The sequence below is a fragment of the Phaenicophaeus curvirostris genome, chromosome 2 (genome assembly GCF_032191515.1).
Source record: "Phaenicophaeus curvirostris isolate KB17595 chromosome 2, BPBGC_Pcur_1.0, whole genome shotgun sequence".
Lineage (NCBI taxonomy): Eukaryota > Metazoa > Chordata > Aves > Cuculiformes > Cuculidae > Phaenicophaeus > Phaenicophaeus curvirostris.
Window position 1 is genome coordinate 10,074,851 of NC_091393.1, and position 12,333 is coordinate 10,087,183.

The following is a 12,333-nucleotide window of genomic DNA, read 5'->3' on the forward strand; positions in this document are numbered from 1 at the left end:
TTTCCAACTTGAAATTAGTTACAGAATAATAGTTGTAATGGCTTTTTTGCTTGGTGGGAGGGGGATAATGTGTTTGCAGACCACTTGTGAGTTTAGTTCCAGTATGTTTTGGGCATCTGATAAGATGTTTTGCACAAGTGATTAAGATAAGGTCTAGTTGTGAAGAGCTATTGCGTAACAAGTTTGTAACACGTGGCGTGAGATTTCTCTGCAAAAGCATTTCATTAAACCAGTTTTACAAAAAGGTTTAAAGCTTTGACTGGAGGCCGTGTAGTAAACAGCATGAAAACACTTTGCTTTTTTGTACTTTAAATAGTCCGGTGAAATCTTGCACTGTGATTGGTGCTGAACAGAAGAGTCACATGGGTGTTGGGCCGTGGTCCAAGAAATCAATAGGTAGACAAGACTTTGTTCTGGAATAGTGCTGTGCATCGGTCCTGGTAACTGGGCATAAAGAGCAGCCTTTTTTGACCTAAATGAGTGGTGTGCGTCTAAGGGGAGTATCTTGCAACCACCAGGAAGAGTAGTTGTGCGTAAACGCTTTAAGTAATGAGGTCCCTGTTAAGGTAGGAGGTTTTGTCTGTTGCTGAAGAACTTGTCTTGCCAGTGGAGACTAGATCTATAAACAGAGTTGCAAGTGAGCGAAACTAAGCTAGCAGTGGTTATCTTGCCACAGCACCCCTGCTGCTATGGGAGTGTATTTGCCTGCTTGAAGTAACAGGATCCTAGTGAGGAGAAATTTCCGTGTGAGCTGTACTGTCAGGCTACCAGCCTGCGGGGAGTGCGTGGCCTTGGCTGCAGCTGTGTCTTGGGCTAGATTCAGTGGGGTTGCTGCTTTCTGGTGCAGGCAAGCTCTTAATTGTATAAACATGTCTTACAAGGCTTGGGTATGAGTGTTACCAATTAAAAACAAGCATTGATGTTAAATAATGGTTGGTAGAGAAAGTGGCTCCTTAAGAAAGACAAGCGTGGACACAGTGGAGCAAGCAAAGTGTTAGACTTTGCCCAAGGAAAGGTATTTGCTGTATTGGAGAGCGTTTAACCCTGGCTTTGGGTCAGTAGTTTTTTGGCACAACCCTCCCACAGCTCTGCGGAACAAATTTGAGTTATAATTGGAGTATGAATTTAACAGATGAATGTTAATTTTGGGCGAGTGGAGTACGGATGGAGGCCTTTGTATGCTGTAAATGTACATGTCCACTGATCAACACTCTCTACTTTTTGTCGTTAGAACCAGTATAACAAGCATTTTTGCCTGTCTGCCCTTGTCTGTTCCCCTTGGAGGATATAAACTGGAAAAGTAAAATGAAAATGATTAATTCAGTTTTCTTTCAAACATCACATGGCTTTTTAGTTGATAGTCCAGTTGAGCTATCAGGGCTAAGAAGACAGTACTTCTCTGCCATTGTCTCAAACTTCCTGCAGGCTCCGGCAGACAAAGTGGTGTTTGATGCTGGGAAGAATGGCTGTATTGAGTGGGACAAAGTCTGCCTTGCTCAGTATTCTGTATGAGGATGACCAGTATAAGGAACAGGAGAAGGATAGAGAGGCTTTCCAGCAGTTTGCTTGGGAACTTCCTGAGGAGATTTTCATTTGTATTTGAATACTACTTGGCAATTACAACCTGCCTCCTTTTAAAAAGACGTGAAACATGAATATTATGTTGTAAAATAATGAAGTAGTGTGTGTTAGTAACTGCAGGGAGGAGTGGCTTAGGAGGGGATTGAAGCTTTTTACTCTTTGAAGCTGATGTTGCTTTCAACTCTCACAATTAATTAAAACAGTGGCGAGTGGAGTCCAGTTAAGACCCGGGTGCCGGTCCAGCTTCACAGTTTTATTGAGCTATGATGAAGTTTGAAGTACCAATGTGTGCTCTTACTTTCGGTACCCCTCATACTTCAGGCTCTCAGACCAATAACCACTAAAAACAGGTGGTTGGATTGTGGGATTGATCCAGTCACTCCCTGTGATTGGAGTTCTCAGTAACTGAAGGAACATTGTCCCAGCAATGACAGTGCTACTTTTATGGTCACAGGTGAAGAACGATTAAAATCTGTCCTAAAATAAAGTTCAGTCATTATTTTATATATGTGAAAAGAAGCTGGAAAGAGATTAATGGACTGAAATAAAACCAAATGCATAGACCTTACTTTGACACTGGTAAGTTGATTGAAAAATATTGTATTTTAAGATAATTTTAAAGTAAAGGTGTACTTTTTAAAGCATCTTAAGGTCATACAATCATAGAATAATTAGGGTTGGAAGGGATCTTAAAGCCTGCCCAGTTCCAAGCCCCTGCCGTCAGCCGGGACACTTCCCACTAGACCAGACTGCCTGAGGCCCCATCCAACCTGGCCTTGAACACCTCCAGGGATGGGGCAGCCACAGCTTCCCTGGGCAACCTGTGCCAGTGCCTCACCACTCTCAGTGAAGAAATTCCTCCTTATGTCTAGTCTAAATTGAAGAATATACAGGTGTACAATTAAATCAGTGTACTTCACATTACCTTGACAAAACAGGAAATAATTTGCCCTTGCCTAAGTTGGTTGAGATTTTTTTCCTCAGTTAGAATGAGAGGTGTTGCAGATACTATTGGGTCTTGAAAGAAACAATTGAGAATTACACTCTTAAATGTGTTAGCTTTGTCTAGTAGTTAGGTAATTTTCTGCAACAGAATACAAACCGAATTGCCTCTCTTTCTTAGTTTAATTTCTTACGCTCCATCAGAAAAATGCAGTATTGAAACATGATGAGTGGCAGTTCTTAATGTCGTTCGGACTTAACAAGTTAAACACTTCAGAATATGCTTATTTGTTCCCCAGTATATATTACAATAAACATTTTCTGGAAGTAGTTTGATTATGTAGTTTCTGGTTCTGAAAATTTTCTTAAGTTACTTATTTGATGTTGCAAGCAAATGAGAGAGGTTTGGCTTGTGGGAATTAGTGCTCCCCCTCTTCCTGTTCTACAGATTATAAACCACATAACATAAAGTAAGTTTAACGGCAGGAACAGGAGTTACCTTCAGAATATCTTTAAAAAGTACTTTATAATAAATGGTATCACAGTGCTGAGAACGTTCCCCAAAAAGCCTTTGTGGTGTGGGGAAGAGTGGGTTTTTGCAAACATGTTTTTGAAGTACTTAAGAGTTGCCAGAACTGGCTTGTCTTCGTTTATGTCTACTTGAGTTCAACAAGTTCTGTTGCTAGTGAAATCCTGTTCAGCATGGGTTTTGCTAATTTGATGTACAGGCTGTAGGGCTGCTGAGAACCATTTTTTTTTCTTATTTTTCTACTGTAAAGGGATCTCTAATCGATGACCTCGGCAGGGTTGACTGCAAGGTGTTTTGCTGTGGTTTTGCCTTTTTTTAACTGCTGTGACAAGAAGACTGGAAATAGCATGAATACTTTCTCCAGGCAGTTTCATGTGGTTTGTAGGTTTTTAATTGGAAAAACAAGACTGAACAACAGTAGCAACTGAGATGCCTTTTCGATAAAAGTGCAGCCCCTTATGAGCCATGCTAGACATGGGAAAGCCCAGTTTGTAGCTGGTAAAAAGAAAGATGGTTTGCCACGAATTCCACTGATTTGGAGAGACATGGGGAGACCTCACCTGGTTTTGTCAGGCTCTGAAATTATCAGGACCTGAAGATGACCAGTGCTTCTACCTGATAAGAAGTCCATGCTGCTATGTGTTCTGCAGAGGCACCAACTGAATTTCCTACTCCCTGAAACACCCTTTAGTGCTCCCAGACTCTGACAGCAGTTCTGAGGCTGTGACGCTGTGGATGATGTCGTACTTTGTCCCTTTTGATTTCAGATTTTAAGTGCCTCTACCACAGTTATGCAGAGGGTCTGGTGAGCAATACGTCATCAGTGAGCTGCTTTGTAAGGCCCATTGTCTTCATTATGGCTATTACCTGGCTGCACTGACTTTCAAAGGAAAAAAAAACACTTAGCCTCTGGTTTGGGCTGAAGAAACTTGATGGTAACTAGGATGGTTGCCTACCTGTCAGGAAAGAAAATGCTCTACCAAGAAAAAGTATTCTGTTATTCTGAGGCAGCGCTCCAGGAGTCCATAACATTTTCAGACCAAAAGACTCTTCTGCGTGCTGCTTTACCACCTTTTTTGGTCACAGTAGATCTGTATTGATACTGTTAATCTGAAATTTGTCAACAGTTTTCATCCATTGAATTTACTAGCCAGGACTGATTACTTCATAGGAACGTGAAGGAGTTACAAATAAATGTTGGCACTAACTTACAGGTGTTTGCCTTTGAGTATGTATGAGATTATCTCAAGCCAGATTTTTTTTGTATTTTTTTCTTGGGAGAAACATTAAGCTGTTACTGTGGATATGGCAGTGAAATCTAAAAGCACCTGCACTGGAAGAGTAGGAAAGAATTTAGAACTTCTGCAGTTAACTGTCATCAATGATTTTTAACAGGGTTTTTATGAATGTGCTCAGATCTGCATTGGTCCTGCTGGAATCATGAATTGAGGTATTGAAAGTAAAAATGTATATACTGGCGCGACTGCATTGACTGCTCTATACACGCCTCCAAACACTGCTGTCCATTGGTATGGACACCACTTGGAAAATGCAAAAGATACTAGAAGTGTTCTGGTTAATTTGAATGTGGCATCAATAAACAAGTTCTCAGCTTCATCAGCCATGGTTTAGTCATAAACTCATAGGAGATTTTTCCTTTTTTTTTTTTTAAGAATTACCTTGATAGATTTAAATTTTCCTAATGAAACTTCCCTGTAATTGTTCATTCTTGCTACTTTTAAGATCTGAACTTTAAGAAAAAGCAATCCTGTATATTTTTACAGCATCAAAGAGACACTTTATTTTCTGGAAGCACAGTGTTCTTCATATGTCCCCTGCAGATCACACAATAGCAATTTATTTTTTCTAGTGCCCAGTTGCTAGGTAAAATTAAAACTTTTCTTCTCTAAAGAACTGAATTATTGCTTCTAGCAGCACAATGCAGCTGTAATTTGGTCATACTGTATTAAATCTCAAATTTGTTAACATTTGAGAACAGGTTACATTGCCCACGCTGCCCTGTGCAAAACATTGAAGAGATACGTGGTTATTGCTGCACAAGCTGGGAAGGGTAAGTTATGTACATGTGGGGAAGATCTGTGTTAGCTTGAGATCTAATTCTGCTATCTCCCAAGGCCTATATAAAAGCATGGAGTAGATCTTCCAGAAGATGACTACTGAAAAGCAGCAAGCTGAGCCTAAGGTACTGGCAGTAATAGTCTCACATCCTCATGCTCTAGTCTGGAGTTTATGCTGTAAATGAGAACTCGCTTATTGTGGCATACTTTAAAAAAATAAATAATTAAAAACAAAAAAGGGGACAAGCTGTTATATACAAAAGGTCTAATTGTCTGCTCTTGGGATCTGCAGAAATGCTGCATTTATGTAGTCACTTCTGCCTTGTACCTGGCAAGGACTGCACAGGGCAAGAGGGTAGATTGTTCTTTTACAGGGCCCTTGAAGACATTGAGGTTATTTGGGTTCACCCATGCTTGAAAGGATTTTTAAGTTGTTTGGTTACATGTTAAGTAGTTGGGAACGCTTATCCTGAAAGCTGCGTATTGGAACTGCTGCATCTGGCACTTTCCCTCCTGAGTAATTAGCAGTGCCGCTGCCTGTTCACTAAACAAGCCTGGGACGTTAGCCCGGTCGCTGGACTGATCATCATGCTGTTAAGGGTTAATGCAGTTTCTGGGACCTGATGCATGGGCCTGCTTGCACAGTCTCATGTATTATTTGAGGATGGTTTAGAAATTAAGGTGGATGAGAGCTTAGCCATTGCAGTGTGAACTGTGTTGTCCACATTTGCCTTCCAGCTAGAGAATAGCCCGTGACCTGTCCTATCTACCTGCATGGCAGTGGCTGCTGTGTCTGCGTTGGGCTCTGCTCTCCTGGGAAAGATGTCCACACCTGGAGGAGAATATTCTGTGACCTAATGACATGCTGTTTGCCTTTGGACAAGGGCTTAATGCACAACATAACTCCTGGGGCTAGATGATCCCAAGGGTCCTTTTGTTCCACCCCTCAGTTGGCTTTTATAAGCATGCCACGTACTGGAAACTTGATGGCTGCCAGTCAGGACAGAGAGATCTTTGGGGACTACAGCAGAGGGATGCAAGCGCAGGGTTGGATGAGTAGCTGGAGCAAAGTAAGCTCTAAATAGAGCAGTCAGTTCTGTATTGATACTTTCAGTTGTGACTGTGCTTGGTGAGTTGCAGTTTCAGCACTTGGCTGCCTTGCACTGCGCAAGTGGACAGGATAGCACTGGTGTCCTGAGATGACTTTGAGATGTTTCAGAGATGGATTCTGATGAGGAAGAATCTGCAGTTCTCTTGCATGTGTTCTTCTTATAAAGCAGAAAGCACGAGGATGTGGAGAAATCTGTTTTCTCCAGCCCCTCTGTGCTATTTGATGAAAGCTTGGGAGTGAGACAATAATCTTGTCACTTCTTTGCTGAATATATTGTCTCCTCTTTCCATGGAGCTTTACCAGGTGCTGACTTAATGGTTACACCCCTCTGTGTAAGAGCATTAAAGGATCAGATGCTATGGGGAACAGGACAGTAAAGGCAATAGTAGTTGTGTCCTAACTCTCACTTTTGTACCCGTAGCAATAGTAAAGCAGGTTTGGGGATTATTTTTCTTAGGATTGGGAAGCCTTTTCCTGTAGTTCCCTCACACTTGATAAGCTTAGGAGCTATTTGTAGAGGAAGCCTGTGTTTTATAGGTCTGTACTGGCATGCAGAATATGTGATTAGAGGGGGGAAGCGAAACATTTGCACGTACTACTACGTGCGCTACTGTAGGAAGTGGGAAGGGTTTGGGATGAAAGGAACAGATTAGAGATTGTGTTCTGCTTGCTGCAATGACAGGGTGTTTCTACATCCAGAATAAAAAGCTAAGGCCAATGTCCAGTTTCCAGTAGTGTGTATTAGCTAAGGGGAAAACGCAGAGATAGGGCAAGTATAGATACGATAGTGCTTTCTGGTATGCTTTCACAGCCTACGTTATTTTTTGCCACAGGCTTTAAACTGGGGTGATATCCCTGCATTTAATTACTTGAGATGTGAGTTTCTTCAGTTAATTAGGCTAGTTACTTTGAGGGTCATGGGGATACCTACAGCTTCACGTGACAATGAATTCCCCTACTCAGTTGCAGATATGTAAAAGTAGCTCTTTGTTTGTTTTGCTGTCTACCAGTTTGTTTTGGTGACTCCTCCTTCCTTTTGAAGAAAGGTTGAACATTTATTCTCTAGGGTTTTTTTCTGTGTCATTTCTGATGCTGCAGGCCAGTACTATGTTCCTTTATTTGTCTCTTCTCCATGTTAAAGATGTAGGTGCTGCATAACTCCTAACGCTGCTTTTTTTCCAGAAAGCATAGGGCGTTTATAATTCTTTCTTACAAGGGTTTGCATCTGGATTCTGAGTGATAGTCAGTTTGGGATGGCTTTGTGTTGGCATTTCCACGTACACGTTTTGTGTACATGCAAAAAAAAAACTTCACTGTTTTGTGTGCATGCAAAAATAAAGTGCTCTCCTCTTCTGCATCTGTTTCAATTCTTACATTAACCTACAGTGTACTGCAAAATACATTGAGTTCTCCAATGATGGCTTTGTACCCATGGCTGATAAGAGGATTTAAAAACAATCGTTTAAATTAGAAGAAAGCTAAATGAATGGAACATGAACTAAGCTACCTTCTGCTGTTTCTGTTATGCCTTTAGAGGTAATGTCTGTTCTGAAGTGTTTGATTTTTAGGGATGTACCTATGCGCAAGGTGAAGTAACTGCCTGGAGAGAAGAAGCAGTGGTGATTGGTATTGGAAAGAATGTCTTCAAAACAAATATATTTTGCATGTATACAAAGTAGAACACTTTTCCAATGGCACTGTTGCTGTAGCACAGCTGTAAAGCAAATGGGAGAGAAGCAGTTCAGAAAGAAGTAGTTTCAGAAGCTTCAGTATATATCTAAAATATATTTGACACCAAACAAATTCCTGGAAGAGCCCCATTCCTCCTCATTGCCAGACTTATTCTCTGCCTGTGACTATCTAGGCAAATGTTTAGCAGAGTGCAGGTGATTTCAACATCAAAAGCTCTGAAATGCAAGGTGTTGACTCTGTAGGAGCAGACTCCTCATCCATCTTGCAGAATTAGAAGAACTGTAAATTTGAGAAAAATTAGTTACTTTGTTTTCTGGATTCAGGAAAAAAAAAGTCTTTTCAAATCTGAAGAAAGAAATATCAATTAATGCATAGAGCTGCACTTGTAAAAATCAGATAATTAATAGTATCACAGAATGGCTAAGGTTGGAAGGCACCTCTGAAGACCATTTAGTCCATCCATCTGCTCAAGCAGGGCCACCTAGAGATGGTTGTCCAGGACCATGCCCAGGGGTGTTCTCAGTGCCCCCGAGGATGTATACTCCACAGCCTCCCTGGGTAACCTGTCATAGTGCTTAGTCACGCTCACAGCAAAGGTGTGTTTCCTGATATTCCAAGGGAACCTTCTGTGTTCCAGTTTGTAGCCTCTGGTCCTGCAAACCATAATCAGTGGATTTGCAAAGACTTATTTTGCTTCTTTTGTTTTCCTGACTTAGTTAAAAGTGAAATGCTTGAAGAGATAGTGGGATATGGAGCTGTTGGAATGGGTCCAGAGGAGGCTACAAAGATGATCAGAGGGCTGGAGCACCTTCCATAGGAGGACAGGCAGAGAGAGTTGGGGTTGTTAAACGTGGAGAAGAGAAAGTCCCAAGGAGACCTTATAGTGACCTTCCAGTACCTGAAGGGGCTACAAGAAAGCTGGGGAGGGACTACTCATAAAGGCTTGTGGTTGACAGGATGAGGGGGAACAGGTATAAACTGGAGAAGGGCAGATTTAGACTTGATACAAGCAAGAACTTCTTCCCCATTACAGTGGTAAGACCCTGCAACAAGTTGCCCAGGGAAGCTGTGGCTGCGTCATCCCTGGAGGTGTTCAAGGCCAGGTTGGACGGGGCTTGGGCAGCCTGGTCCGGTGGGAGGTGTCCCTGCCCATGGCAAGGGAATTGGAACTGGATGAGCTTTAAGCTCCCTTCCAACCCTAACTATTCTATGAAAATTAGAGCCTTAGAAATAGTCAAAACAAATGGGAGAATAACCTTGATTTTGTTTTAATTACTGCTACTCCTGCCTACTTTTGGAAAAGTGAGAAGATGCACAAAGGATGTGACTGGAAAGAATATTAAAAGAAAAAAAATATTACCATTGCTTGAGTTTAGTCTTTCTTTGCTGAAATCATGCGACAATTTTAGATTGTAAGTTACTTTTTAGAATGGAAGAATTCTCAAATCTGCATATTAAAATATAAGACTGAGCCATTCGGTCCTATATGGAAGGCTTTCTCCTGAAGAGAAATTTCACATATCTGATTCATCTCCTTTTGGTTAATGTCAGACTTCCATTTTTCTCTTAATAGGCATATGCCTTGTGTTTTGTAACTCAACCCATCTTTCATGACATCAAGCTTCTGACTGATAGAATGAACAAATTAAGCAGACTTTTAATATAGCAGACTTTCCCCAAATAGTATTATTTTACCGAGGATCTCATAGGGCAAATAGACCAGTAGCCAGCTGTGCACTACATGGAATAAACTGCAGACTGCAATCTTTTCCTGAAGTTAGATATCCTTGTAATATACTCATAGCTCAGGTACAACCATTTCCATAGCTGAGCCTAAATTTCCAATATATGCTTACTCCAGAAAGGCTAATGCTGTGCAATGTTACTAGGCATCAAAGAAACTGAAGGTAAGATTCCCGTTGAGTTTCATATATTGTCATTTTTTGTTCAGGATATAATTAATTATTGTTCACAAGTAGCTCTAAAGCAAAAATTAGGCTTGTAGTCTTACAGTCAAATTAAATTAAATTTTCACAACTTTATCTCTGCAATTCTGTAGTTGGTCCTGTTGCAATCGCTGGTTTACCATGGATGTGCCGTGGAAGCTCAGTTGTCCAGCTGTGGCTTCAGAGGGGCTCTACAAGTGGTCACAATTGGACTGGAAGTAGGCAGGAGGTTCACATTCCATGAATATTTAAGAATTAATACAGCTTTTATTATGGTGAGGAGCTATCAAACTTTCAGGCACACGCGGTGAAACTCCTTGTGTAAATCCAAGCCACCAGGTAAGTGTCTGCAAATGCTCTTGGCAAGGTATTTTCTCAACAGATGTTCCACATGATTAAAAAAAAAAATAGAAAGAGCAAACTTGTTTTATGATGTCATGGATCCTTTCCTAGGCATATCACTTTTGTCTCTGTCCTGCTGATACTGGGGATAACAACTGAGCTATATTTAGAAGAACTGCACATCAGGCTCTTTTTTTTTTCTCCTTTCTACATAAAATTTCAAAGGATCACCTCTGACTCTGGGTCAGCCATGATTTTAAATAACAAGTGCAAATCTGTTCACTGCACTTACCCTCGTCCTTTTATTGCTTTTACTTCAATTTTATGGAGGAAATGGAAAATGCATAAAAAGTTTCCCCTCTAAAAATGGGCCTAAAACGCAAGAATTACTTTCTCAGGAGTTTGCCACCTGTAATTAGTTAGATCCACTGAGTTAGAATTCTAATGGAACATTTTTCACTGTTTTCATTAGTTCCAGAGAACAAATCCATATTTCTCTGGCTCACATCTGTATGGTAAACAACTCGCTGAAATACCTCCTGTAAACGCCTAAAAATAACATGTTTTGGTGCAGCATCACTGTAATAAAATGCTCTCCAAATTTGTTTCTGAGGATATTACTCCCATTGCCCAGCTGATAGCTATACTTTTGGAGAAAGTTATACAAATGAGAATGTTTTGCACCCTTCAAAAATTTACAAAGTATATGGTTAAAAAACTTGCATGAATTTTTACCAAAAAACCACTTTTCTTTTAGTAAAATAACTTAAGCACGTGAGAAATTCTGAGTAGATGGTTTTTTTAATGACATCTTCAAATAACGTATTAGCTAGAATATTTGATAGTATACAGCTTCTTTGTTTTTGTTGGTGTTTTAGGCTAACCTGTGGAGTCTTTCAGTTTTTAATCAAGTTTTATTGCATCAAGTACTTCAAGAGCTTTTTCTTGACTCCCAGAATGCCAGTAGCATTTCATATACTCGCACGCCAGCATAAGTATTTGTTGACAGTGAACTGACCCTAGAATCATAGAATGGTTTGGGCTGGAAGGGACCCCAAACAACATCAAGTTCCAACACCTTTCACTAGGTCAGGTTGCTCATAGCCTCATCCAGCCTGGTCTTGGAACACCTCCAGGTCTTCCCAGAGCTTTCTCTTCTCAAGGCTGAATGAGCCTAACCCTCTCAGCCTATCTCAATAGCAGAAGTGTTCCATCCCTCTGATCATCTTCATGGCCTCCTCTGGACTCGCTCCAACGGATTCATGTCCTTCCTGTGCTGTCTGTGCCTGCCCCACTGGTAGGTTTAAGTGTGTATGAAGCACTGCAGATACGCTTCAGTGTATGTGTTTGTATGTGTTCAGTGCTTGGCTGGGCAGTTGTTGGTCAGTTTGTTGCTCAGCTACCTTTAAAGAAGTGAGCAACAGCGTGTTTTGCTTTCGTGCCTTCATTTTCCATTAGGTTGGTTTCCAAGTTTCTCGCGTGAAGCGTGTGAGATGTGTTAGGAGCTGGAATTCAGGAGTGCAGCAAGGTGTGCAGGGGCAGACTTAGGCTAGACTTAGGGAAAAGTTTCTTCACCATGAGAGTAGTGAGGCACTGGCACAGGTTGTCCGGGAAGCTGCGGCTGCCCCATCCCTGGAGGTGTTCAAGGCCAGGTTGGATGGGCCCTTGGGCAGTCGGATCTAGTGGGAGATGTCCCTGCCCATGGCAGGGGGGTAGGAACCAGGTGATCATTAAGCTCCCTTCCAACCCAAACTATTCTATGATCCCCAGCAAGGGACCTGCACCTGACAGCACTGCAGTGGGACCTGCCTTCTGCTGGGACATGCACGAAATCCTGTGGGATTTTGGCTGCACTGAAGACCCCCCACTGCACTGACTCTCTGGGGGCTTTGCCATGAAGCCACCAAGAGAAATTCCTGTTCCCCTCATAAATGTGCTCCCTCTGCATGAAGGGGTGGGGGTCCTGCCAGGGGCACCTCCTGTCTGCCAAGCGGCTCCACCTTGAATAGTGTGTTTTATACTGGGTGCCCCAGTATAAAAGGGATATCAGGCTACTGGATAGTGTTCAGAGAAGAGCTATGAAGCTGGTGAAGGGTTTAGAGGGGAAGCTGT

The 12,333-nt window shown here is 41.6% G+C and overlaps 1 protein-coding gene across 1 annotated transcript in view; it reads right to left on the bottom strand.

Moving 5' to 3' along the window:
- Nucleotides 1–12,333, bottom strand: part of SMIM8 (small integral membrane protein 8) — a 723,388-nt gene that overhangs the window by 406,870 nt on the left and 304,185 nt on the right. The gene's annotated exons all lie outside the window — the stretch shown is intronic.